Raw genomic sequence first — 27,409 nt, 5'->3', positions numbered from 1 at the left:
CCTCTGTCTAAAATAAATTATATATATATATATATCTTTAAAAATAAAAATAAAAACTTAGCATCTACTCTAAGATAGGAATCATCTATTTAAACCAAAGGAACTGAGTTATCATTAATCAGAAAGCTTAAACTTCTCTACTATATAGAGAAATCAATGCTTCTTGGTAAGGATGGGGATTAGAAGGCTGAATTGTGAAGAAATTTATTCAACTATTTAATTAAAATAAAACTCAAGACCCAGAAGTTCTACTGTTGTACATAAACCTTAAGGAAAACCTTGCTCCTGAGTACAAGGCAACACATAAAAAATATTCATAGAACCTGAGAATAATGCAAATGTCCCTCAACAGAAGAATAAGTAAATTGGGATAAAATCACATAATAATGTACCATAAAAGAAAGTTATGTATATCGACATGGATGAATATTAGGTTACAAACATAATATTAAGCAAATAATTAAAGCTTAAAGTTTAAAAAAGATATATATATATGAAACAGTGTATCATTTATGTACAGCTTAAAAACATGCAGAATCATTGGTTTAAGATAATAATAATTGTGAACATTTATTATGGAGTTTCCTATGCACCAGGCATTGTCCTTAGATTCTACGTATATTAAATGAGTTACTCTTCACAGTATTAAAAGGTTGCTACTGTTGTATTACTACACCCACTTTACAGATAGGAATGCAGAGGCGTATATGTAAAAAGTAACTTCTACAGGCTGCTTAGCTAGTAAACATGGACCACAGGATTCAAATCTAAGCAGCTTGATTCCAGAGTCTATGCTGTAAACGTATGTTTGCCTTTCACACTCGATGAATATGAAGTAGAAATATAAAAAATTACATGCAACAGTAAAGTGAAAAGTCAGAATAGGAGTTAACCTATTCTGTAAAAGCAAAGCAATGGAGCCAAATACAGGGGCCAGGGAGAAGGGGAGCTTTAATTTCTTAGGTTTGCTGATGTTTACTATATCATCATTTTACCTTTATTACAACATATCTGTACTGTTTTGCTAAAAATTGTTAGGTAGCTATATTTTCTTTGCATATCTAAGTATAATATGAGTTAATTTAGCATGCTAATATACCCTGATATAAACCATGAACTCTGGGTAACGGCGATGTGTCAATGTAGGTGCATCACTTGCAGCAAATGTACCACCCTGGTGGGGGCTGCTGGGCAGGGAGAAGCTATGTGTGTGTTGAGGCAGGGAGTATAATACATGGGGAATCACTGTACCTTCCACTCAATTTTGCTGTGAACCTAACAATGCTCTAAACAATTGTCTATTTTATAAATGTTATTATATGTAACAACATCATCTGGGATACTATTGGCTTATGAATTTGGGTGCAAATTACGTTACTTCATGACAGTGCTGGCAGTCTGTTCAGCACCAGTCAACACAAGTCTAGACAACTCTAAGAACCGTACTTAGGGAGAGAAATCAAACTGTCCTTCTGTTACCTTGTAGCACTGGGCAGGGCAGTGAGGAAGTCAGAGTCTTCCACTAAGCCAGACTCAAGTATTTGAAGGCACACAGTTCAGAGCACATGTCACAGTAGGGTAAAAAAAAAAACCCTGGGACTTCTCTGTGAAGTGTTCCAGGTTACTACCTAAGAGGGATTCAAATCAACTGAACAAAGAGCGAGAATTTGGAAACATCTCAGCCCAAGGCAGTCCACGTCAACTGGCTGCACACTCGCCAAGTACGCCAAGTAAGGGGGCAGAGGCGGGCTCAGGTTCCGTGACCTCTTTCACCCAACCTAGAGAACTGACTTCCCCTGCAGGGCGTGCTCTTGAGAAAAGGAGTCCTGAACCGTCCACACTGACAGCTAGCAGAAAGCCCTCAGTGACCGTGGAACAGAGAGGGCAGTCAGAAGGCAGGCCTACAGAACCTCATCAACACCCCTGGGTGGCGGGGGTGGGGGGAGTTGGAGAGCAGTGCGGAAAGGGTGGCTGGGAGATGGTCAGATCTGGGAAGTGTCTGAGAGTAGAGTCACTGGACTATCCAAGGACTGGAAAGCTTCCTGACCTTTTGTGGGTGAGGAAAAGGAAAATTACTGATTTTCCAGCCTTGGAAACTCTGCCAGGAATTTTTCCATCCCAATTTATGGATGAATCTCAGTCCTTCCCCAGCCTTCACTTTGATTAACAATGTTGTTTTTTTTAGTGTTCTAAGAAATGATAGTAGCCACTCCTCCCATTGCAAAATATTTCCCCTAAAGCGTCTGTGGCTCTCCCCAGCCTGCTCCCTTCCCTGTGGAGATACGTCAAAGTTCTTGATTTTAGGGTTCAGGCAATGTTTGCTACTATCTGAAAATAGTAGCAAACAAATTTGAAAAAAAAAGGGGAAGAAAAAGATCATTGTATTGGCATTGTAAATTTTGCAATTATACATTACATTTTACTCTAAGTGCTTCTTCTGTGTCCAATCCAAACACATACACCTTCTTTCCTCCTGGGGAAAAAATTAAAAAGAGCATAACTCCCAGTCTCTGCCTCCTCTGAATCAATCAGCAGAGATGTAGGAGAGATTAGGTTCCCTTTACTTCCCATATATCTAGATCTGCTGTGCCCATAACTGCTCTCCTTGGAGAAGAGACAGAAGGGTAATTCAGGGAGTTGAGAAGAAAAGGAGCGAGAATAGAGGAAGGGAGAGGTAATGGAGAAGAGTAACACGAATCAAAAATAAGCAAGAAAAGGAGGTTAGTGAATTACATTTTCCCTCTGCTGGGTATTGACGAGAAAACCAGGGCTTTGTGTCCTGGAAGCATGGTTCTACATTTCCCAGACAATTAAGAAACTGTTCTCAAAACTAATTTAATAACAGCATTGGACCAAATTTTACAAGATGAGAAGAGCTAAAAAATTGAACAAGATCAGAAAGATCTGAACTCTGAAACAACTGGATCCCAACAGTGGAGGACAGAGTCACGAGGGCCACTGCCCTGTGTATGCAGCACCTCTGGGGCTTACAGCTCTAGGAAGGCTCATTACATGTGAACCTATAGAGGCTGAGCAGTGAGGACTGCATCTTGGAGCCTTGGCAAGCTTGGAGCTCTGTGTGGTTTTGGAAACTGTAGCCCCATTACAGCAAGCCCTGAAAGAGGCTAGTAAGTCTCCCTGGAAAACCAGGTAATGGAGGTGGGAGACATGACCTGACTCTAACACAGAGGGTTCCTGTCAGAATCAGGCCTGATAAATACATTGTGTCCCTTGAAGCTTGCTCTGCTTTGCTTTGTACTGCTCTGTCAAAATAAACTGGATGTTTAAGTTCAAAACATAAGGAGTAAACTCCTTATCTCATGAAACACGTCTTAAAAACCCTCTAGCATCAGCATGACTAACAGACCCTGACCTATAACAAAGCTCTGTGTTCCTTCAATTGTTGTCTGTAGATAATACCTGTTTTTGTATGACTATAGCCTTTTGACATTGATTGATGAGCTATGCAGTATGCTGTATACACTTACACATACCTTCCCAATAAAAGCCATTTGGGAGAAGGGCTCACGGCAGTCCCCTCTAGAGGGAATCACCACCTCCTTTCCCTCGGAACAAGATTGTGTCTGAGACAATTCATTTCTCATCCTTGGTGGCCTGGAGGGCTCTGTGGGACAGAGTTCCTCCCACAGCCATTGTCAGAGACAAAGACCAGGAGCAACCATGAAAACTGGGGCTGGAACTAGGCTCCTTCCCAATTATTCTAGACCAGTGGTTCTCAACCAGTGTGATGAGCCCGCAGTAAGACACTTGCCAATGCCTGGAGACATTTTTGGCTGTCCCCGTTGAAGGAGAACAGATGAGGGAGGAAGGAATAGTGTTGTTATTAAATTAGTTTTGAGAACAGTTCTTAATGGTCTGGGAAATGCAGAACCAACCTCCTTTTCTTGCTTATCTTTTCCCAGATGAGCACCCAGATGGTACTTGGCATCTTGTGGGTAGAGAGACTGAGCTGTTGCTAAACACCCTACATTGCACAGGACAGTCCCTCACAAGAAAGAATAGTCTGATACAACATGCCAATGATGTCAAGATTGAGAAACCATGCTCTAGATCAAATACATTCTGTGGGCCCTACATCATCCCGGGGGAAGAGGAAAAAGTGGGCCCCACATGACCAGCATTGAATTTGATGATGATCCTGATGAGTTAACATCAAGCCATGTGTGCTGTAAAAATAAATAAAGGTGTAACATGTTGGGAGTGTGGGTGAGAAAAGGGCCACATACAAACCTGACCAGCTCGGGGAGGCCCGCATGGTGGGCTTTACAAACTCAGAGGCCAACAGTAATCACACAGTGTGGGCTGAATATAAAATTTCCTAACTTAAAGCAGGTCACAGTGAGTAGTCATGTCCTAGGCCTATAGGTTGCTTGACAAAGGTTGGTCTTCACCTTTGAAATGGTCTCTGGTTGTTGTGCATCTAAGATAACAACCTTTGAAATGTCAGAGTAATTTTCTTTCCCAGACATCTTGAAGGCACAAGCCCTGGCACAAGAGTATAGACCACATTGCAATCTTGTTGCCCATATTCCATCTCTATGTGCTATAAATGCTGCCTACACTGTGCCGCCAATGTAAAAGATGTACATGTCTCTCCATTTTACTTTTTATCCAATCTCAGAAATTTTCCCACGTTGCTTCTCCATCCTCCCTAATCTACCACCTGTGAATTTCATGTCACCCTCCTTATGTCTCCTCCTTTGATTTTACTGTACAAAATAAGCTGTAAAGCTGCTAGTCTCTGGTGCGTTTTCTCAATTCGTTGAGATTTTGCTTTCCAACACCTGTCATCAGCTTGGCTCAAGGAAACTCTTACAAGACTTTTTCTTAGGCTGGATGTTATTTCATAGACAGGAGCGAGTGCATTATATTGCCCAATGGGAACATCTTTCTAGATTGCTAGGAATCTTTCTAAGCATAATTTTTCCCAGTATGTATTATGACTGGAGCAAAATGATTTGGAGAAAATAATCATGTTTATTCTTCACTTTGGAGGATGCTCAGAACTGGCTGCTGAATGAAAGGACTGGACCACTTGGGTTTGTTCCTTGTCTGGCCAACAACATGTAAATGGCATGACCAGGCAGCGTGGCTTTAAATCTGCCAAAAAAGTGAAAAAAGGTCTTCACTTTGCTCATGTACAGCAGGAGTGTATTTCAGACACCAACCAACCTCTAAGGAAGAAGTACCCTCTTTGCTATGCTTGTGAAAAAGATGAATGTGTCTTGGCAGGCTTTTCATGGTATCTAATGGGGTTCTAGATCAAATTCTAATATATGGGGAGGATGGTTTCCCCACCTACCACCAAGCAATTCTCCAGGATGCCAGCAGGATGTCCTAAAATTTAACTCAAATTCTGACACTTACCTACCCAGAGATAGCGTTAGATTCCATATGTAAAGGGCTCAGTCCTACAAGATTGCCCTCCACTTCATATGCCAATCACAAGCTCATGTCATTACCTGTGCTTTGGATCAACTGGCTGCAAATTGGAGGTTCCAATAGCTCCTTCCAACTCAGGATGCCAGTCACAGATTTAGGCTGTTACTTAAACATCTGGCCTACTTGGCTATAAATCAGAGGTTCCCAAAACCCCCTCTTTGGATTCAGTTAACTTGCTAGAGTGGATAACAGAACTCAGGAAACCCATTTACTCACCAGGTCACCAATTTATGACAAAAGGATATAACTCAGAAACAGCCATATTGAAGACATGCATAGAGCAAGGAATGAGGAAAAGGCAAGGAGCTTCCACGTGGTCTCCAGGAGCACCACTCTCCCCAAACCTCCACAAGTTTGTCAACCCAGAAACTCTCCAGACCCCATCCTCTGGGGTTTTATAGAGGTTTCACTACATAAGCATGATTGATTAAATCATTGGTCATTGGTAATTGAACTCGGTATCCAGCCCTCCACAGAGTTTGGTGGGATGTCTGTTACTGACCATTCCAGACCTCTAATCACAAGGTGCTACCTGCTGACCTGCTGAGTCCTTGGGGCAGTCCAAACATCACCTCATTAACACAACAAAAGACCTCTGATGTTCTCATCATTGGGAAATTCCAAGGCTTTCAGGAGCCCGGTGCCAGAAATGCGAACAATGACCAAATATACATTTCTTATTGTAAATCACAATATCACAGTGCCCATGAAAAGAATCCACCATAGGCGATCTGAAATCTAAAGTACAGTTTAAGGGTCTTGAAAAGACCAGAGGGCTCTGGAGGAGGTTCCCTGACACCCATCTCCACTGTCATTGGGGAGAAAGAGGATTCCTAGGTGGAGGGGAAGAAGACAAGCTTACATGCCTGAGTGGTAATAGGCAGCAGGTCATGGTGGAATTGGTCATAGTCCTAAGAGCCATCCCTCTACCCTGCATGATAATAATCCACTGCATGCAGCCAGGAAAGCAGCAAAGTGGCACGCTCAAATTGAAGTTCAGATCTACCTCCTTCTAATGTAGTGAACTCAGAGGCTGGGGGAGAGTATAATTCTTAGGATTAAAAACATTATGGTTAAATGGGACCTGAATGAAATTTTATTTGAAAATCAAAAAAAATTAAATAAGTGTGGCTCTCTAAAAATTGCCTTAAATGCCATGAAACAAATTTACTTCAAATATATTAAAATATAGGCATATAAACAAATGCAAAATATGTATAGAAAACAACATAATGAATTCTGTGATCTGGAAAAATAAAGGACGACTCAGGTATGAAGAACAAAATGAATATTCAATTGAATTAAAGACAACCTGGTTTTAAAAGACAATTCTTTCATTTCTCCCTGATTTAATTTCACTTTCCTTTGGGAGAAATAACAGTTGCTATTAAAAGAAAGAAGAATTATTAGAAAAGTTTATGTTTCCATGGCACTTTTACACAGAAAGCATTACATAAAAATTTTTCTTTCATTTACATTCTCTAAAATACTCACAATACCATTATGTCAGAAAACTGGGCAGAAAAAGTAAACTATAATTTAAAAACCAAATAATGTCTTCTAAAAGAGCTATCCACTACTTAAAAACAAGTATCCACTTATACAATTTATATTACCTGAATTATTTAAATTCTAAATTATTGGGGACCATTAATCAAGTTTTAATTCCTCTTCTCTACTCTAACACGTCAAGTATCTGACATAAAAAAGAACAATAGCTCAGGTAAAAACTAGAGAAAGTGTATCTAATTATTAAAGGTAATAGTACATATAATAATTTTTAAAAGGATGCAAGTTAATTGATTTTTACATTTTATTCTCTCTTCAGATTTTAGTTCATCTTTATCCTTTTATGTTTTTATAACTGTAGATCATGAATTAATCTATTTAAATAGGATAATATTTCACTGAAAATGGACATCATCATGAATCCCAGAACTCCTTCCACGATGAAAGACCATGTTAATAAAACAGTATTAAATTACTCTGCAATAGTAATTGCTCTGCTTCCTTCCACCATAGTGAAAGGTAATAAAGGAAGATTTCCCCATACAAATGCCCACTGCTATTTCAAAAAATGAGACCATTGGTTTGATTTAAAATTTGGCTGTAGGGTCTACCAGTTCTAATTAACATGACTAAATCTTGATTCAGAAAAGAGAGAGAAAAAGGTTAAAAAAATACAGCATGTCCTAATCAAATAAGAAGATAATTCAAAGGTCGTTATTTTGCCCATGGATATGACTGCCAGTTGAGAAACATAAAAGAAAATTTAATCAGGTTGATATAATCTAATATAGGAACTGACTTGAGCTGCATAATGTAAAAAAGAAGTTTTCTGTGATTCAGGAATTGAACACAATGAATACCAGGTCAACAGAACCAAAATCAGTTATTCCAGTCCTAAATGGTAATTTAAATTGTCTTGACTTTTTCACTGTAGCTCTTTATATTAATCAAATAAACAAATAAATTATAAATTATCAGCATGAGAATGACTACTTTTTTAGAAGCCAGAGACTAACAAAGCATAACTATAGAAGAAGGAGATATATGAGTAGCTGTGTGGTAATGTACAGATAGTGTACAGATATAACTGACTGAGGTAATGTAACAAAATGCAGATGGTTTTTTTTTTAATTTTGTTGATTCAATCAGAGCCAGAAAGGATTTAAGGATTGTTTCTCATTTTGGCAATGACATAAATTAAGAATTGGAGAGGTAGATATATGATTCTAATGTAAATATAGTGGATCTAGGTGGGCTAGTGATTCCCAAGTTGGCTGATCAAGTCATCTCCTAAAAGAAGAGTCTGGAAGGAAGGAGACCGAAGATCACCTGAACCCACTAGTACATCTTAATAGCAGAGTAATCAGACACTATGTGTGTCCTAATAATATGAATTAATGAAGTATACAACATCACCAGGGATATATTTTGCCAAGAATGTTTAAGTTGATTTTAATCAAGTCTTTAGTTTTAGTTTCAAGTTCATAGGAAATATAAGACATAGAAAAACAAGTTAAAGAACATGAGATAAATCCAGCATAAGGGACACTCTACAAAAAAACTAACGTTTTTTTCTCAACTATTCAATGTCATTGGAAAAAAAAGAAGTAGAGAAGAAAGTTTCAAATAAAATAGACTTAGAAGATAAAACAAAAAGAGTCTATGGGAGTATCTGATGGCAGCAGAGTAAGGGGAAGCTACACTGACTTCCTCCCAGAAACAAACTGGCATTACAACTAAATTATAGAACAATCATCCTGAATAACCATCTTAAGACCAGCTGAAGAAAAGTCCTACAACCAAGGATTTACTGAAGAAGCTACATGGAGACTGGTAGAAAGGGTAGAGATGTGATAGGGCTGGCCCTGCTCCCAAGGGCAGTGGCTGAGGTTGCAGAGGGATATCTCAGTGGCAGGGTGGATCTCCCTAAGAAGTGTGGTGTCTAAATCCTAGGCCAGGCTTCCCAATGTAGAGTACCAGAGCCATGAAGAGGTATCCATATAACATCTGGCTGTGAAATGCAGTAGGGGTTCTGTCCACCAGAGAGAGATAGGAGTCAGCTAGAGATGCAGGCACCCTCCTAAAGGACCAATGCACAATACTTTGTTGGCAGCCATTCACCCTAGATCAAGAAATCTGCACCACTGAACCCCACAGGACACCCACTACATAAGACAACTCTACAAAAACTGGGATTCACAACAGATCGATTTGATACATAGAAACAAACACAAAGAGGCAGCCAAAATGGGGAAACAGGGAAACAAAGCTCAAAAGAACAGAAGAAATTTCCGGAAAAAGAGCTAAATAAAATGGAAGCAATCAATTTATCAGATATAGAATTCAAAGTAATGGTTACAAGGATACTCAACAAAACGAAAAAAAGGACATAGAAACCATAAAAAAAAGGGACCGGTGAAAATGAACAATACATTTCCTGAAATGAAGAATACACAGGAAGAAAAAAACAGTAGGTTGGATGAAGCAGAGGATCGATCGAATCAGAGATTTGGAAGACAAGGTAGAAAAAAACACCCAATAAGAGCAGTGAAAATATAAAAGGATCTTTAAAAATGAGGTTAGTTTAAGGGACCTTTGAAATAACATGAAGTGTAATAATATCCATATCATAGGGATACTAGAAGAAGGAGAGAGAGGAAAAGGGATCAAGAACCTATCTGAAGAAATAATGACTAAAACTTCCCTAACCTGGTGAAGGAAAAGATATACAAGGCCAGGAAGCTCAGAGACTCCCAAACATAATGAACCCCAAAAGACCCACACCAAGGCACCTCATAATTAAAATAGCAAAAGTTAAAGACAAAGAGAAAATCTTAAAAGCTGTAAGAGAAAGACAGTTATTTACTTTCAAGAGAGCTTCCACAAGATTGTCAGCTAATTTTTTAACAGAAATATTTTAGGCAAGAAAGGATTGGCATAGCCCTAACTGTGTGCCTCAGGGGATAGGGCATCATCTTACAAACCGAAAGGTCACTTGTTTGAATCCCAGTCAGGGCACATTGCAGGCCAGGTCCTCTGTTGGGGGTGTGCAAAAGGCAACCACTTGATATTTCTGTAGCACATTGATGTTTCTCTCTCTCTTTCTCTCTCATTTCCTCTCTCTCTAAAAGTATAAACAAAATCTTCCAAGAAAAAAAAATAGAGAGAGAAAGGATTGCCGTGAAATATTCAAAGTGATGAAGAGCAAGAACCTACAACCAAAACTACTTTACCCAGTAAGGATAGCATTGAAAATTGAAGGAGAAATAAAGAGCTTCCTAAACAAGAAGAAGCTAAAGGAGTTTCTTACCACCAAACCAGTATTATGAGAAATGTTAAAGGGAGTGCTAGAAGAAGGACAAGGAGAAGAAGAGAGGATGGAGGAGGAAGAAGAGGAGGAAGGAGAAAAGAGGAAGATAGTTTAAAGAATAAAATGACAATAACTGCATGCCAATCAAAAGTCACTTTAAATATAAATGGTGTAAATGTTCCAATCAAAGGTCAGGATAGCCGAATGGATAGAAAACAAGATTTTATAGATAGATAGATGATGATAGATAGACAGATAGATAGATAGATAGATAGATATGCTGTCTACAAAAGACCCACCTCAGAACAACAGATACACTCAGACTAAAAGGAAAGGGATGGAAAAAGATATTCCATGCAAATGAAAATTAAAAAAAAGTTGGGGTAGCAATGCTTATATCTGATAAAATAGAATTGAAAATAAAGGCTATAATAAGACACAAAGAAAAAAACTGCATAATGAAAAAGGGAGCACTCCAACAACAGGATACAAACCTTGTAAACATTTGTGAACCCAATACAATAGCACCTAAATGTGTAAAGTAAATCTTGATGGACATAAAAGGAGAATTTGATAAATACAGCTATAGAAAGGGATTTTAACACCCCATTGACATCAAAGGATAGATCTTGCAGGCAGAAAATCAACAAAGACATGGCAATCTTAAATGACACACTAGGTTATATAGATCTAATTAACATCTAAGGAGCATTTCACCCCAAAGCCACAGAATATACACTCAACTGCACATAGAACATTTTCTAGAATGCAGTACGTTACACCACAAAACAAGTCTCAATAAATTTAAGATTAAAATCTTAACAAGCATCTTTTCTGATCATAATGGCATGAAACTAAAAATCAACCATAAGACAAAAATTGAAAAACATACAAAGACTTGTAGGCTAAATAACATGTTATTAAACAATGAGTGGATTAACAAGATCAAGGAAGAAATCAAAAGATTCCCTGAAACAAAGGAGAACACAAGCACCCAAAATCTGTGGGACAGAGCGAAAGCAGTCTTAAGAGGGAAAATTCATAACTTGTAGGCATATCTCAAGGAACAAGAAAAATCTCAAATAAACAATCTAACTTTACACTTAAAGGAACTTGAAGAACAATACACAAAGCCGAAGTGAGTAGGAGGATGTAAATAAGATCAGAGAAGAAATAAACAAGACAGAATCTAAAGAAACAATACAAAATATCAATGAAACCGAGAGCTGATTGTTTGAAAAGATAAACAAGATTCATAAAACTTTAACCAGATTTATCAAGAAAAAACAAACAGGACTCCAATAAATAAAATCAGAAATGAAAGAGGAGAAGTAACAACTGACCAAAGAAAAACAAAAGATTGTAAGAAAATATTATGAACAACTAGATGCCAACAAAATTGGGCAATGTGGATGAAATGGATAAATTCTTAGAAACATACAATCTTCCAAAACAGAATCAGAGAATCTTTTTTTTTTTCAGCTGTGACTCCAGACAGGATCCAAAGAGGAGTTTTACCATCTTGTCTCTGGGTTTTATGGAGACTTACTTTACCCTTCTGTGTTAGCCTCCTAAGGCACTGCATCAACCTTACAAGGGCACAGGAAGGGTGATAATCAGACAATCTTAATAGATAGATTACAATTAGTTAAATTGAAGCAGTTATCAAAAAAAAAATCCCAACAAACAGAAGTCCTAGACCAGACAGCTTCACAGATGACTTTTACCAAACATTCAAAGAACACCTAACCTTTTAAAACTATTCCCAAAAAATTCAAGAGAAGGGAAAATTTCCAAACTCATTTATGAATCCAATATTATCTTAATTCCAAAACAAGACACTGTAAAGAAAGAAAAGTATAGATCAATATCCATGATGAACATAGACACTATAATCTTCAACAAAATCTTAGCAAACCAAATTCAGCAATATAGTAAAAGTATCATACACCATGATCAAGTGGGATTTATTCCAGGAATGCAAGGTCAGCACAGTATCTACAAATCAATAAACATGATATACCACATTAAAAAATGAAACATAAAAACCACATGACCATAGAAATAGATACAGAAAAAGCATTTGATAAAATCCAGCACCCATTTACCATAAAAACTCTCAGCAAAGTGGGAATAGAGGGAACATACCTAAACATGACAAAGGCCATATGTGAAAAAACCTACTGCCAGTGTCATATTCAATGGGCAAAATCTATAAGTGTTCCCCTTAAGATTGGGAGCGAGACAGTGATGTCCACTCTCACCATTCTTATTTAACATTTTGCTGGAAGTCCTAGCAACAGCAATTAGAGAAGAAGAAAAAATAAAATGCATCCAGATTGGAAAGGAAGTAGTAAAACTGTCATTATTTGTAGATGACATGATACTATATAGAGAGAACCCTAAAGATTCCACCAAAAAGCTATTAGAACTGATAAATAAATTTAGTGAGGTATCAGGATACAAAATAAATATCCAGAAATCACTTGCATATTTATACACCAATAATGAACTATCAGAAAAGGGAACTAAGAAAACAATTCCATTCACAGCTGCTTCAAAAAAATATCTATAATATCTAGAAATAAGTTTAACCCAAGATGTAAAATACCTGCATTCAGAAAATTATAAGACACTGAAGGGAGAAATTGAAGATACAAACAAATGGAAGCATATACCATGTTAATGGATAGGAAACATTAACATCATTAAAATGTCCATCCTACTCAAAGCAATCTATACATACAACACAATTGCTATCAATATACCAATAATATATTTCATGGAGCTAGAAAAAATATCCAAAAATGTATATTGACCCACAAAAGAATGTAATAACTTCAGCAATCTTGAGAAAGAAAAGCAAAGTTGGAGGAATCATGCTACCTGATATCAAACTATACTACAAAGCCATAGTGTCAAAACAGCATGGCACTGGCATAAATGGAACAGACTAGATCAATGGAACAGAATAGAGAACAGATCAATGGAACAGAATAGAGAATGCAGAAATAAACCCATGACTTTCTAGTCAATTAATATTTGACAGAAGCAGACAATGGGGTAAAGATAGTCTATTCAAACCATGTTGTTGAGAATATTGGATACATACAAGCAAAAAGTGAAATTAGGCCACCTGTTTACATCATACACAAGAATCAACTCAACTCAAAATGGATTAAAGACTTAAACATTAGACCTGAAACCATAAAAATACTAGAAGAAAACATAGGTAGTAAAATCTCAGACATTTCTCAGAGCAATATTTTTTCAGATACATCTCCTCTAGCAAGGGAAACAAAAGAAAAAATAAGCAAATGGGACTACTTCAAACTAAAAAGTTTTTGCACAGCAAGGGAAACCATCAACAAAATGAAAAGACATATCACTCAGTGGGAGAACATATTTGCCAATACATCTGATAAGGGGTTAATATCTAAAATTTATTAAAAACTTATAAAATTCAATACCAAAAAACAAACAATCTCATTTAAAAAATGGGTAGATGGCCTATCAATAAATTAGATTATTTTTAATAACCATTGCTATAAGAATTTGATAATTATATGCAAATATAAAAACATTTTGGATTTTCACCTAATATTATATACATAATTTTACATGGAAAACTATAAAACCTCTTAAAGAATACCTACAGATGGCCAATACATATGAAAAGATGCTTAACAGCACTAATCATCGGAGAAATGTAAATTAAAACCACAATGTGACATTACCTCAAGCCTGGTTATCATCAATAAATGAACAGACAACAAGGTTAGTGAGAATGTGGAGAAAGGTGAATCCTCATACACTGTTGGTGGGAATGCAGATTGCTGCAGCCACTGTGGAAAGCAGTATGGAGTTACCTCAAAAAATTAAAAATGGAACTGCCTTATGACCCAGCAATTCCACTTCTAAGAATTTATCTGAAGAAACCTAAAACATTAATTTGAAAAAATATATGTACCCTTATGTTCACTGAAGCATTATTTACAATAACCAAAGCTAAATATTGTTAAAGTGTCCAAACTATCCAAATTTAGCAACACTCTATCAATCAAAATCCCATCAGTCTTTTTTTGTGTAAATCAACAAGCTGATTCTAAAAATTAATATGGAAATACAAAACACCTGGAGTGGCCAAGCTAGTTTTAAGAGGAAGAGCAACATTGAGGACTACTTTATTTCAAGACTCACCGTAGGACTACAGTAATCACAGCAATTGCAGTACTGGCATAGAGGACAGTCACAGAGATCAGTGGAACAGAACAGAGAGTCCAAAACAGTCATGCATATAGGTAATGAGTTGATTTTGACAAAGATACTAAAATAATTTTATGGGGAAAATGTGTTTTTTTCGATAAACATTGCTACAAGAATTTGATAATTATATGCAAATATAAAAACGTTTTGGGTCTTCATCTAATATCATGCACATAACTTTAAATGGAAAACTATAAAACTTCTTAAAGAACATAGGAGAAAAATCTTGCTGCTCTTGGCCTACACAAAATTTCTTTACTATGCTCCTGAGAAGAAGTAAAGCTAAAGGAGTTCATCATTGCCAAGCTCTTATTATATGAAGTGTTAAAGGGACTTATTTTTATTTATTTATTTATTTACTTACTTATTTACTTATTTATTTATTTATTTATTTATTTATTTATTTATAGAGATGGAAGGGAGGGAGAAAGAGAGAGAGAGAGAGGAACATCAATGTGCGGTTGCTGGGGTCATGGCCTGCAACCCAGGCATATACCCTGACTGGGAATCGAACCTGCAACACTTTGGTTCACAGCTCACGCTCAGGGACTTATTTTTTTTTTAAAGAAAAAGATCAAGACTTTGAACAGTAAAATGACAACAAACTCACAACTGTCAAGAACTGAATCTAAAACAAAACCAAAATAAACTAAGAGAACAGCTAGAACAGGAACAGAATACAGAAATGGAGATCACATGGAGGATTACCAGTGAGGAGAGGAAAATGGGAGAATGGGAGAAAAGTTACAGGGACGAAGAAGCATAATTGGCAGGCACAAAATAGACAGGGAGATATTAAGAACAGCATAGGAAATGGAGAAGCCAAAGAATTTATATGCTCAAATAGACACGAATAAAGTGGGGGTATTGATGGAGGGAAGCGGGGGTTACTGGGTGGAGGAGGGCAAAGGGGAAAAAATTGGGACTGCCATAATAGCAAAATCAATAAAATATACTTTAAAAGAGAAAAAAAATCAACTATAAAAAAGTGATAATTTGGAATCTATCATAATTTAAAGCTTCTTTTCCTCAAAATCCACAGTAGAGAAAATGAAAGCAGAAGCCACAGACTGGGACAAAGTATTTACAAAATACATATCCAATAAAGGATATGTCTTCAGAATCATCTTTTAAAAAACCTTCAAAACTTCATAATAAAAGAACAAACAACCCATTTTTAAAAAATGTGCAAAGATTTAGACACTTCACAAAAGATGGTAGGCGAATGTCAAATAAGTGTGTAAAAAGGTGCTAGATATAATTAATAATTAGAGTGATGTAAATTAAGATATGCTACACACTCACCAGATTCTCTAAAATTAAAAAGACAGACATAATAAAGTATGAGTAAGGATATGGAGCAACTGGTACTCTCATTCACAGCTAGTGAAAATGCAAAATGGTAGAGTCACTTTGGAATAGTTTTGCCATTTTGTATAAAATTAATTAAACACTAACATATGGCCCAAAATCCAACTTCTAGGTAGTTATCCAAGAGAAGTTAAAAGAAAAAAAAGGTCCACACAAAGACATTATCCAAATGTTCATAATATGTTTATGCAGAATAGCCAAAAAACTGGAAACAACCAAAATGCCCATCAGCGACCAAATGGAAAATTTTAGTATATCCATACAATGAAACACTAATCAGAAAAAAGAAGTAAAAAAATAAATACTGATATGTTCAACAACATGGTTGAATCTCAAGAGCATTACTCAAAATGAAAGAAGTGAAAGAAGGCAGGTGCAAAATACTACCTACTTTATGATTCCATTGGTATGAAATTCTAGAAAAGACAAAACTACAGTGAAAGAAGGGTATTTGGTGGTTCCAAAAGTAAAGCTTTGGTGGAGGAAAGGAACCGTCTGCAAATGGCCTTAAGAAAATTTTAGGGTGATGGTGTGTTCAATATCATGTTTCTAGTGGTTGTCACATGACTGTATACATTTGCCAAATCTCACAAAATCATTTACCTAATATTGAAGAATTTTATTGTACATAAATTACACCTCAATGAAAAATAAAACTCTTAAAGCCTAGGAGTAATAAAGTTGTGTACATCCTAAACATAGAATGAATGTAGTAAAATATAAATACATATTAACAAATGATTAGATCTGAAAGATGGATCTATAAAGGATTCATAATACTCTTCTTTCTAAACTTTGAAAATTTTCTTTGTTGAAATATTTTTAAGAAAGATGTCAAAATAATGGGAAAAGGCATTTAGGTGAATGTCGAAAAGAGAGAAAGAGAGAGATTTTTTTAGCATCAGCTATGACCACCATTACATATAATGGCTCTTTGGAAAGAATTTGTGACCCCAGCTAAAACTGAACGGCCATATTTCTGCCAGCTATTTCCACTGCCTTTAAAAACAGTCTCAGGAACAAAGAGAAAACTAGGTACTAAGGTCAATGCTGCTGTTTTAACAGGATGAATAATTTCTTACTGTCTAAGACTCTTGTATCCTTTTTTCCTTTCTTTTTTTGGGGGGGGGTGCAAAATTTGTTAAAAGATTTCTTTTTGGTGTTTTATTTGTTTTAGTGGGTTTCTTTTTAGCATGATTATTCACAAATTATCTTCCATTTTGATTTCCTTTTTACTTGATCAGTTGGTCATCCTATTTTTAGAAAATAAAGGGGTAAAAATACATTTCACTTTTCTCATGCTGTAAAATGCTTCTAAGAAACTGAGTAAAGCAGAGAAAATACCAAGGCTGACATTTAACAATTATTAAGAGTCTTTGTTTCAAAAAAGCCTCCCTGAAACTCTATGATATATTAAATACTCATTAAAATTAATGAGAATGCTTTTATTCTTACCTGTGGAAAAAAATTTAATGCATGGCTTAGAAAAAAAAATTTAGTCTTGCAAGTGTTCTGTAAGTGTTAAGAAATCTGGAGGGACCATATGAAAGAAAGTGAGATTCTGTAGAGCCGTGTGAAAAAATAAAATAAAAATTGGTAAGTCTATGATGGGTAAGAAGAAAAAAAGATATCACAGTTTTTCTGCTTCTGCCTTTCTACCCATCTTTCACAAATATTCTCAAGCGAAACACTTCTGAGCGCTAAGTGTTGCCAACCAAATAATCTCACCTGAGTCATCATGTCCAGGAATTTTTATTAGGGGTCAGTCACATCAGTATGGAGCGCCTGTGTGACTCTTCTTAGCTACTCAGTCTCCAGCCCCCCTCGTCTGAGAGCACAAACTTGTCGTGTGGCTCCAAAGCCTTAGGCATACAGAAACAGGTATCCACTATCAATCATAGTGCTAGCGTGACTGTCTCACATGGCCCAAGACCTCACTAATACAAAGAAAATTACCAAGCAGGATACTCCAAGGATGCAGAGATCAAGTCTCAGAGGTCAGGCCATAAGGACCACTGAAGATCTCGGGAACTTCAGGATTTGAGCAGCTTGGGCCTGCTGAGTTAACCCTTTCCTGAATAGATTAATAATCCCTCTGCCCTGTGGATGTTATCCTATATTGCAAAAGGAATGTTGCAAATACAATTAAGTTAATCTTGAGATGGAGAAAATATCCCAGATTATGTGGGAGGGTCCTAAGTGTAACCACAAGGATTTTTATAAAGTAGAGGAAGAGGCAGGCTTAACTACAGTGAGGCAGAGGGCAAGATGAAGACTAAAGCAAGATGCTGCTGGCTTTGGAGAGAAAGGGAGAGGCCACCAGCCAAGTAATGCAAAGAATGTAACTAAAAAAGGCAAGGAAAAGGAGTCCCTTCTAGAGCCTCCAGAGAGTGCATGGCCCTGCCAAACACCTTGATTCAAGTCCAATGAAACAGATTTCAAACTTCTGATCTCCAGAAGCATGAGCTACCAAGTTTGTGGCAATTTGTTACAGCAGCCGTAGGAAACCAATACACTTGCGGGACAAAGCTTTGTAATGAGATCACTTTGGCATTTCAATTACTAACTCAACTTGGAAGTTGTTCTTTCATTTCATTCAGTTCTAAAAGAGTGAAATATTACAGCAAGATGTCAGCGTATACATGAACATGCATGCACACATTTAAAATGCAAATGATCTTAAGTACAAAACATTTCAAGAATTTGAAAGCCTAAAGAAATAGCAGGCAAGCTACCCTCAACCAGATGGCTAACTAATAGATTCAGCAGTTGTCCTATAAGGATATTAAATTCAAATATCAAAAGCTATAATATCCTGAGTACTGTGACTTGAATATAAAAAATAATTGCTAACACGGGAATAAAAAAAAAGTGAACTGGCATCCCATGCAGGGTAAGATAATCAAATGGCATGGGAAATATCAATGAACGCTACTGTGTTCCTCATCTGAATTTTTATATTCTATAATAAACTTTAAATTTACTCAAAATATCTTATTTCCTGTTTTTAAAGATGATAATGTGATCATATTCTGCCCTTGGTGATTTCCCTAGCTTTAATTAACATACATGTTTACTATCCTGTGAATATAGACTAGATGCTTTCCAGTTCTCATTCATATACACGCATTTTAACCATTACATCAGAACAGGTGTTCTTCCTCTGAGTACGCTTAGTAAATCTTTAGAGTCTTTTTCTCACTAGTCAGATTTAACTATATATAATCATATTCAGTTTTTTATAATTCATTAATTTCTTTTTTAGTCATGGTCTAAACCAGTGGAACAGCCAAATAACCAGAATAATTTTCCTGAGCTCTGTTTAAATGGTAAAGATAAAAATTGTAAAGTAATAATTTTTAAAATTAAGTTAAATTAATAATTTTAAAGAGTTAGGAATGATGGCCATCTAATTACTCCCATTTTTAATGTTTCTAGTGCTCTACTCTGAAAATTGATTTTCATAATATACTATGCATATTACACAATAAAATAGTGACTTCTGCATCGCCAAAGACTAAATTCTGTGTAGAGCAGTTTTAAAATCTATTATATTATATCAAATTATTTGAAAATTGATGTCATATATAGACTATATATCAACAATAAATAATGTAGAATATTTGTTTTTCCAGAACAAATAGTGTGGCATTTAGAGTAGTGATTCAATAAATGTTCATTACATATACTGTTAATATATTTTAATAAATATCCACCCTCTTTGAAAACTTCATAAGCATTTCTGTCAGTATAGACCCCATTCTTCATTTCCCCCACTTCACTGAAGTTTTGCATAAGAAAACGGGAAACCAAGAAGGGTTTTCAGGACCTACTATAAAGGACACATGGACAAAACCAAGGGGGAGGAGGGAAGCAAGGGAGGGAGGCGGGTTTGGCTGGGGTGGGGGGGAGGGGTGGGGAGAAAATGCAGACAACTGTAATTGAACAACAGTAAAGTAATTTTTAAAAATGGAAAAGAAAACGGGAAACTAAAGCAACAAGGGTTAGGCAGCTTGGCTAATTCTTCCTGCAAGTTATAGCAGAATCTAAACATGGTCACAGTTTAATAAAAACACACATTTTCCCAATTTATCATGAAATACTTGAGAACATATTTCCCATCGAATACTCTTAAGATACACAATATTGTGCTCTTCTTTTTCCCTAAATAATATTAGTGCAGAATTTTTCACACTCTCACAAATTCATATTTATAAAAGCCATGCACCAACTACTATTTCAGATATATGAGTCTAAATTGAATCGAAGTGTTAATATTTGATCCAATTAACTGGCACCCAAAGAAGATATCCAATTTAAGTAATTAAGTTTCTATAAAAGCTTTTCAATTAATTACCGTAACTGTTAGCCAAAATGACAGATTTCCTCAGTCATCTGAGTAACTGCAGCTTTGGGGATCTGGCCAGAGGTTGTGGCATCCTATAATTTTTTCCATGCCGATGACTGGCTCTGGGCATCAAGGAGGAAAGCAGCTCTTCTCAGAGCTTAGCTGGCAAGTCTAACGTAGCGCTATTTCTACTGTTATTACTATGGAAACCATGAGAAACATAGCTTTGTGAACCAAGAACCAGGTGTGAAGCATCTCGGCTAACTGTACTGCACGTTTAGTCTTTGATGGGCAAAACAAGGGTCATACAGGTACTTAAAAAACAATATCCTATATCGTGACCAAGCCCCAGCAGGAAATTTTACAAAATTAAATGACTGTGTAGGTGGCCCACAGCCTCACTGAGGAGTGGCTGTCAATTTGCTTGTTACTGTCCACCCCAGAGCAGGGGCTTTGCAACAGCTAAAGTATTTAGCTCTTTCCATAAAGTAATGGAAACAGAATTTCATGTGTGGACTATATCTTGCCTTTATATATGACTACTTTATTCCAAGGAGACCAAGTAATAGTATGGATTCATATTTCAATTCTGAATGCTATTATTTGTAAAAATTCCTTATCATTTAAAAAATAATTTCAATTTACATTAATATTTCTCACTTTGAGGTCAACAAAGATAGAGTTCCCACTTTGTCATAATAGTCTTTAAAGCAATTCTCAGTCCCTGAGTATCTTATCTACGATGTAACACAGATACAAAGCAGACCAGGAAAATTCACAACTACTTCATGGTCACTTGGAGTTCTATTTGGTCCATAGAACATGTATTGCTTAGAGTAAATAATGCTAGCTGATATAAAAAATAAGGAAACCCTGAAATCTCAGTTCCCAATTTACCTCGCAGTGAGGACAGGTGAGGGTGCTCTGCTCCAGGATGTTCCTGGGGACCTAGGCTACTTCAGAGGACCCAGTGGCTCCACCCTCCCCTGGGTCCTTAGAGTTTTCATTCATTCAGTGGGTAAAGAGAGTGGGAGGATTTGATAGCTCAGGCCTATAGTTTGGGGACGTGACTTCTGTCCACATCCCCTTGTCCAGAACTCTAGGAAACATAAACCAGCTGTGTGCCCAAGGAGAGGAAAGCCTCCATTTCTTCCCACCCACACCAATCCACAAAGTTCTCTGCGCTCCACCAAAATACAGGGAATGGGAGCAGAGAAAGTATAAGAGAATTTTATCAGCTAGGTTGGTAAGGGAACACATGACCCTCACTCAGCTTGGCCAAAACTCAGCTTTGTGGCCACATTTAACTGGAAGAAAGTTTTAAAACAGGTATATGCCCAGAAATAGAATACAGGTATTCGGGATTACACCTCCAATTTAAGCTTCCTTTGAATCATCACTAAGATACCCTTATTTGTTCACATACATTCCTTCGGCGGCCTGTATGTGATTTTTCTTTTCAGAGAGTCCTTGACATCCATTTTTTTCCTATTTTAAATAAGAAATTAGAGACCTCAAAAGGTAAAGTCTTGAATAGACCAAGTCAGCTAACAAAAAAAAAAAAACCTTGCAACTAAATTTCATCTCACTTTTATTAAATACATACTGCGTATGTGGCACTGTGCTAAATATTTTGGAAATAAGAAAGAAATAAAGGCCTTGTACTTCCCCTCACTGAGCTTTTATTTTTTCTTAAGAAACAAAGCTTTACATAAAAGAACACATATATGTAATCATTATTTAGACAAATATATGCCATCGCACATAATGTAATGTTAGAATCAGAACATACCCCAGGAAGGTTTGTAGACAAGAAAGAATTGTGCAGAGTGTAACTGCTGGGAAGAAGCTCACTGAGATCAAACCTGAGTAGGATGTGAATGAATAGAGAAAGAGGGAGGACTTTTCAGAAATGACATCTGAGGTGGGAGAAAAGCACGAGCAATATTCTTCCCTGAGCACAGCAAGGAGGCCCGTGTGACTGACGAGGAGACTGGGTAGTGGGAACTGTGGAAGTAGGCAGAGAGATAGTGCGACCCCACCAGAGATGGTTCTGAAATCATAGCCAGCTAGGGAACTGTGGTAGGGACCTGGACAGGCCTTGCGTGCCTGTCCAAATGCTTAAGAACATTGCTCTGGTAACAACGTGTAGAGCTCACTGCAGAAGGTACAGCTGAGAGGCTGTGGCCGATTCAGCGGACCTTCCAAGGGACTATAGGATAAGGGACTCGAATCAAGCAGTGTTAGGGAAGACTTATGAAGAAAGAATGGCCACAGAATCTTATATTTATGAAACAACATATAAAAACACTTTACCTGGTTACAGAATAAACACCAAACCCAGTAATTTAGGCTGACGTCCTCTACACGGTGGCCCAGTTCTACTGAATCCATGCATTCATGTCCTGTTTACTTTTTTGTCATGAGGAGAAATTATATAAGCACCTAAATAACACCCTGTGCTCTCTCCTCAAAACAATCATTTTTTGGCAAAGATATTAAGTAAAGCCACAAGCCTACTAAGAAATGCAAGATTATGCACATTATCTCTCACAGGCAGGCAGCGATGTTTGTAATACACCAAGGAGATATCTTCTCAAAATAAACAGATGTTCTTGGTTGACAATATAAATGCAAGCAGAACCTTACAGAATTTTCTCCTCATTTGGCCTGTTTATTTACTTCTATACTGCCTTTGCTAAAAAAAATAAATTAGATGTGTTTACAGAAACAAAATAAAACAAGGTAAAAGAAAGTAAAAATAGGTGATGGAATCAGAGCAAAACAATAATAAAAGAAGAAAAAATAAGAGGGGGCCATGATAATGCTGGCACACTGAAGAAAATGTGACAAAGCCCTGGCCACTGGCTGGAAGTGAATCCAAAATTTGGTTCTGAACTTCCTGCCCAAAGCAGAATTGCTTACATGATACACAGTGTTCATCAGACAAAGCAATTATTCAGAAGGGAAATGGCCTCTCCTGGTTCCAAGACCTCAAAAAATTTTCTCATGAGAAACCTCAAAAAGAGGAGGTAACAATTATTAATATTTGTAGTTGGTCAGAATTCTTTCCATTGTAAATGATAGAAAGCCCATCTCAAAGTAGCTAAACCAAAAAAAAAGTGAATTTACTGACTAACACCACTAAAAATCCAAGAGGTTGATCTATTGTTTCAGGCATTGCCAGATCCAGGTGCTCCAGCAATGCTACGAAGACTCACTTCCCAGATCTCAGACCTAGTGTGCCTTCCTTTGTGCAGCTTTGTTTTCAAGAAGACGCTCCCATCTCACAAGCAACAATGACCACCAGATTTCTGTTCCACCAGATTAGCCTCTTCAAGAGGAGTAGAGCCCACTTGCCCAACTGACACAGTGGAAGTCCTAGGACTGATTCTGTTTGTCCCTGCTTTGGTCACATGCCTACCTCTGAACAAATCTTGCGGTCAAGGTGAGGTCCCTTATGTCCCCTAGGGGCAGAGGAGGGGGATGGTGAATCAGTGCAAGACTCGGAGTCAGAGATGGGTGGTTCCTTGAAAGGAGTCTGACCAGGCAAAAGCATGTTCCCCACCCATCATACATCCCAACAACATACTTCTGGAAAAATTGTTAAGTATTTATTCAATAAGGTTGTTTCTTATACATTTCCTTTAAAGGGATTAATATTCTCACACTAAAGCTCTCCAATTCTACCAAGGTCAGTAGAGTGTTAGCCTGGCCGACACCTCTCTGTTGGCTTAATTGGCTTAATTGGACTGCCTAGGCCAGATTTCTGGAACACACTAGAATTCATTCAGATAGTTTAAGTAAGCAGACTTCGGCCCTGGCTGGAGTAGCTCAGTGGATTGAGCACAGGCGGTGAACCAGGCATCGCAGGTTTGATTCCCAGTCGGGGCACATGCCTAGGTTGCAGGCCATAATCCCCAGCAACCACATATTGATGTATCTCTCTCTCTCTCTCTCTCTCTCTCTCTCTCTCTCTCCCTCTCCCTCTCTCTCTCCCTCCTTCCCTTTCCTCTCTAAAAATAAATAAATAAAATATTTAAAGAAATAAAAAAATAAGCAGACTTCAATTACATATGGAATCTACAGAACAAAATAAATGAACAAGAAAAACACAAATAGACCCATAATATAGAGAACAAACTGATGTTTACCGGAGGGGCAGGGGTTGGTGGGCTGGGTGAAAAGGTAAAGGGAATGAAAGTACAAATTGGTAGGAACAGAATAGTCATGGGTACATAAAGTACAGCACAGGCAATACAGTCAATAATACAGCTGGGCGGATACTAGACTTCTCAGAGAAATCACTGCATTAATTATATAAATGTCTAACCATTCTCCTGTACACCTGAAACTAATACAAAATAATATTGAAGTTACAATTTCAAAATTTTTAATTAAAAAAGAAGTCAGGTACTTATAAAGATGCGAACTTGGGTACAGACACACACAAAAGGTGTCAAGGGATCCAGAACATAGCGGCATCAGGAAGCTGTTACAACTCCTAGAATGGCATGGCCGTGACTTTGCCAGTGGAGCTGTGGAATTGGAGGCACCCAGTGAGACCTCTAGTTTGGGGAAAGTGTCTGCTCCTAGGAAGCAGCCCTGAAGGAAGCAGAAATTCGGTGGGGGCGGGGGATACCCTGAGGTCTTTCTTCTTCCAGGCTCCTGTTTTCCTGTTGGTGCTGGAAGAGTCGGGAAAGATGAGAGGGTGATGCGGTCTGTACTGGTAGGTCCCTGTACTAGGCTGGAAGATGGATCTAGAGGAGCAAGGAGAGAATACCCAGCTCATTGTTGTCAGCATATTAGACACCAGCTAGTTGGTAGCCCACATCCCGCCGTTGACTATGCCCATCTACACACACCTCTCCCTGTTCACTGGCCATGGTTCACTGATTCAAGGATAGAGAGGCTTGACTCCAGCAAGCCAAAAAATTATCCTCCCTAAATTCAATCTTGAACAGAAATACAAAGTCTTTGGGGGACAGGAATTGAATCATCACACAGAAGCACCCACAGAATTCCTGCTGCTGAGGTCTCATGAACTTCCCTGGTTCCTGCCCTTCTTGAAGCTTGGTTTTTCAGCTGCTCTCCAATTGTATGCATTTCCCCCAGTATTATATAAATAAATTCTGCTTTTCATTGTTAGCTGGAGTGGTTTTCTGTTGCTTGAATTAAAAAGAGGTTCATTGAATATTTAAGATAGATTTTTTAGTCTATACATTGAAGAAGACTAGATGGATGATAGTCTTCAGAGAGTCTCTAGAAATACTAATTTTCTTAATGAGGTTTTGACCCACATGGTGCTGCATTAAGTGTGAATACAGAAATTACATGTTACTGATTAATGCCCAGACTTTTGTTCCTTAACAGTCACTGCAGCAACATCCTTGGGTCAAAGTTGAAGAGCTTAAAGGAGACAAGCTCCTAAATAAAAGAACATTATTTTCCAAATGATATCACGCAAAGGAGGACCATAGTCAAAGGTCAAATCCATCACAAAAAGCAATTTGGGGTCAGCCTAGACAAAGGTGATTGAGAAGCTAAGGCCATAATAATTTCAACCTGAAATCATTCAAAACTGTACTACTCAACCTTTCTGTTCATCTGCGAATGGTTTTTAGTTCATTGCTTGTTTGCTTATCTTGTCCTTAGTGAACTGGCCCAGGCTGACAATCATCTCTTTTCCATCTACATCCTTTCTGCCCCTGCCCTCTCATCCACAGGACACAATGTATGGCACTGAGCTAAATGGCAGTAGAACAAAGAGCAGTCCCTGTCTTCATGGAGATTATAATCTAATATGTATTAAAGCTAATTCATAAGGGAGTATGAAAGACACATTGTAATGGGAGAATTATCTTGTGACCTATTGGGACACAGGAAGAAGGAGACAGATAACTGTGGTTTAGGCAGAGCAGAATCTGCAGGAATAATCTGAGATCAATTCTGACCTCCACATTGCAATCCAGGAGCTTTCCAACTCAAGAGAACTGACTGAGACATAGCTTCAGAGCAACACCCTTGCAGCATTACATGCATCCACCACTTGGCATCTTTACTCTCTATTCCCACAACCCTCAGGTTCAATAATGGTTAGCCAACTAGAAGAAACTGTCTGGGCACGTCTGAAGAAGGATTCCTAATGGTGGCCTTACAAATCTTCTGAAGTTGGCCATGGTTTTGTACATCTATTTTTGAAAAAATGGCTCTAAGCAAATTCTACCCTTGTAATTTACATGATTATCCTCTGTGTCATTTGTAATACCCACAGCATCACACTTCAAATTAATTGTGTCAGTGCCTTGAAGCCAGACCTGCACCAACAATCCTCCTATGACTCATGCCACTGGGAAAAACACCTGACGCGACTCCTCCAGGCAGGCTCTGTGTGGTGCAATCTTGAATGGAGACCAGATGGCCTTTGGACACTGACTTGGCACCCACAAAGCTCCCAGATGTCTTCAGTGGACAGCATTCCCCTATGGATACTGAATACCTATAGATGTGGACCCACCCCTTGGGACATGACCCACCACCCTCTTTCCTTTCTAATGCCTCCTCAATCCCTTTCACCCCAGCCAGGGAAATCTGTTCAAGTCCCAGAAGCTAAAAGCTTCACTTTTGCTCACTCTGAGTTATGGTCTAGCTCAGAGCTGTACAAATTTAGCCATGGTAGAAATGATCTATAATTCTGAGCTAGCCAGAATGTGCAAATAAAAACTGGCTGTTTAATTTTTTAACTTTAATTAATTTAAATTTAAATAGCTACAGGACTATGAACTAGGGGCTAATATATTGAGTAGGACAGGTTTGGCTGTTGATGCTCAAAAACCAAGAACTGATTTTTGTTATTTTTTTCCTTCTGATTCGTCCTGATTTTCTTTTGATATCCCTAAGGCAACAAATTTGAAATTATCTAGCTTAATAGTGGAAGTAGTGAGAACATTAAATAATATTCCAAAAATAAAATCTCATCACATTTATCCCTTTGTATCCTGGACAAAAAAAAATACTACAATCCAGGGCAATGGAGTTCTTTGCCTCTGGCTATCTAAGGTTGACTTGAGAAGCCTCGGTAGCAACATTCTAGCCTCAGAGTATCACTTCCTAGTTCTCCCAGGAAGGTCTCTCACAGTAGA

General features: G+C 37.6%; 1 non-coding gene across 1 annotated transcript; it reads right to left on the bottom strand.

Annotated features, from left to right (window-relative positions):
* Nucleotides 1-11,762: 11,762 nt before the first annotated feature.
* On the bottom strand, nucleotides 11,763-11,884 carry LOC123833389. The gene has a single exon (XR_006788229.1). It is a non-coding gene; the product is annotated as a small nucleolar RNA SNORA26 (small nucleolar RNA).
* Nucleotides 11,885-27,409: the final 15,525 nt, after the last annotated feature.

Source organism: Phyllostomus hastatus, unplaced genomic scaffold (assembly GCF_019186645.2).
Source record: "Phyllostomus hastatus isolate PE091 unplaced genomic scaffold, TTU_PhHast_1.1 phas_scaffold_21, whole genome shotgun sequence".
In the NCBI taxonomy this organism is placed as follows: domain Eukaryota; kingdom Metazoa; phylum Chordata; class Mammalia; order Chiroptera; family Phyllostomidae; genus Phyllostomus; species Phyllostomus hastatus.
The sequence above is the reverse complement of the archived record's forward strand: the minus strand, read 5'-3'. Positions and strand labels throughout refer to the sequence as shown.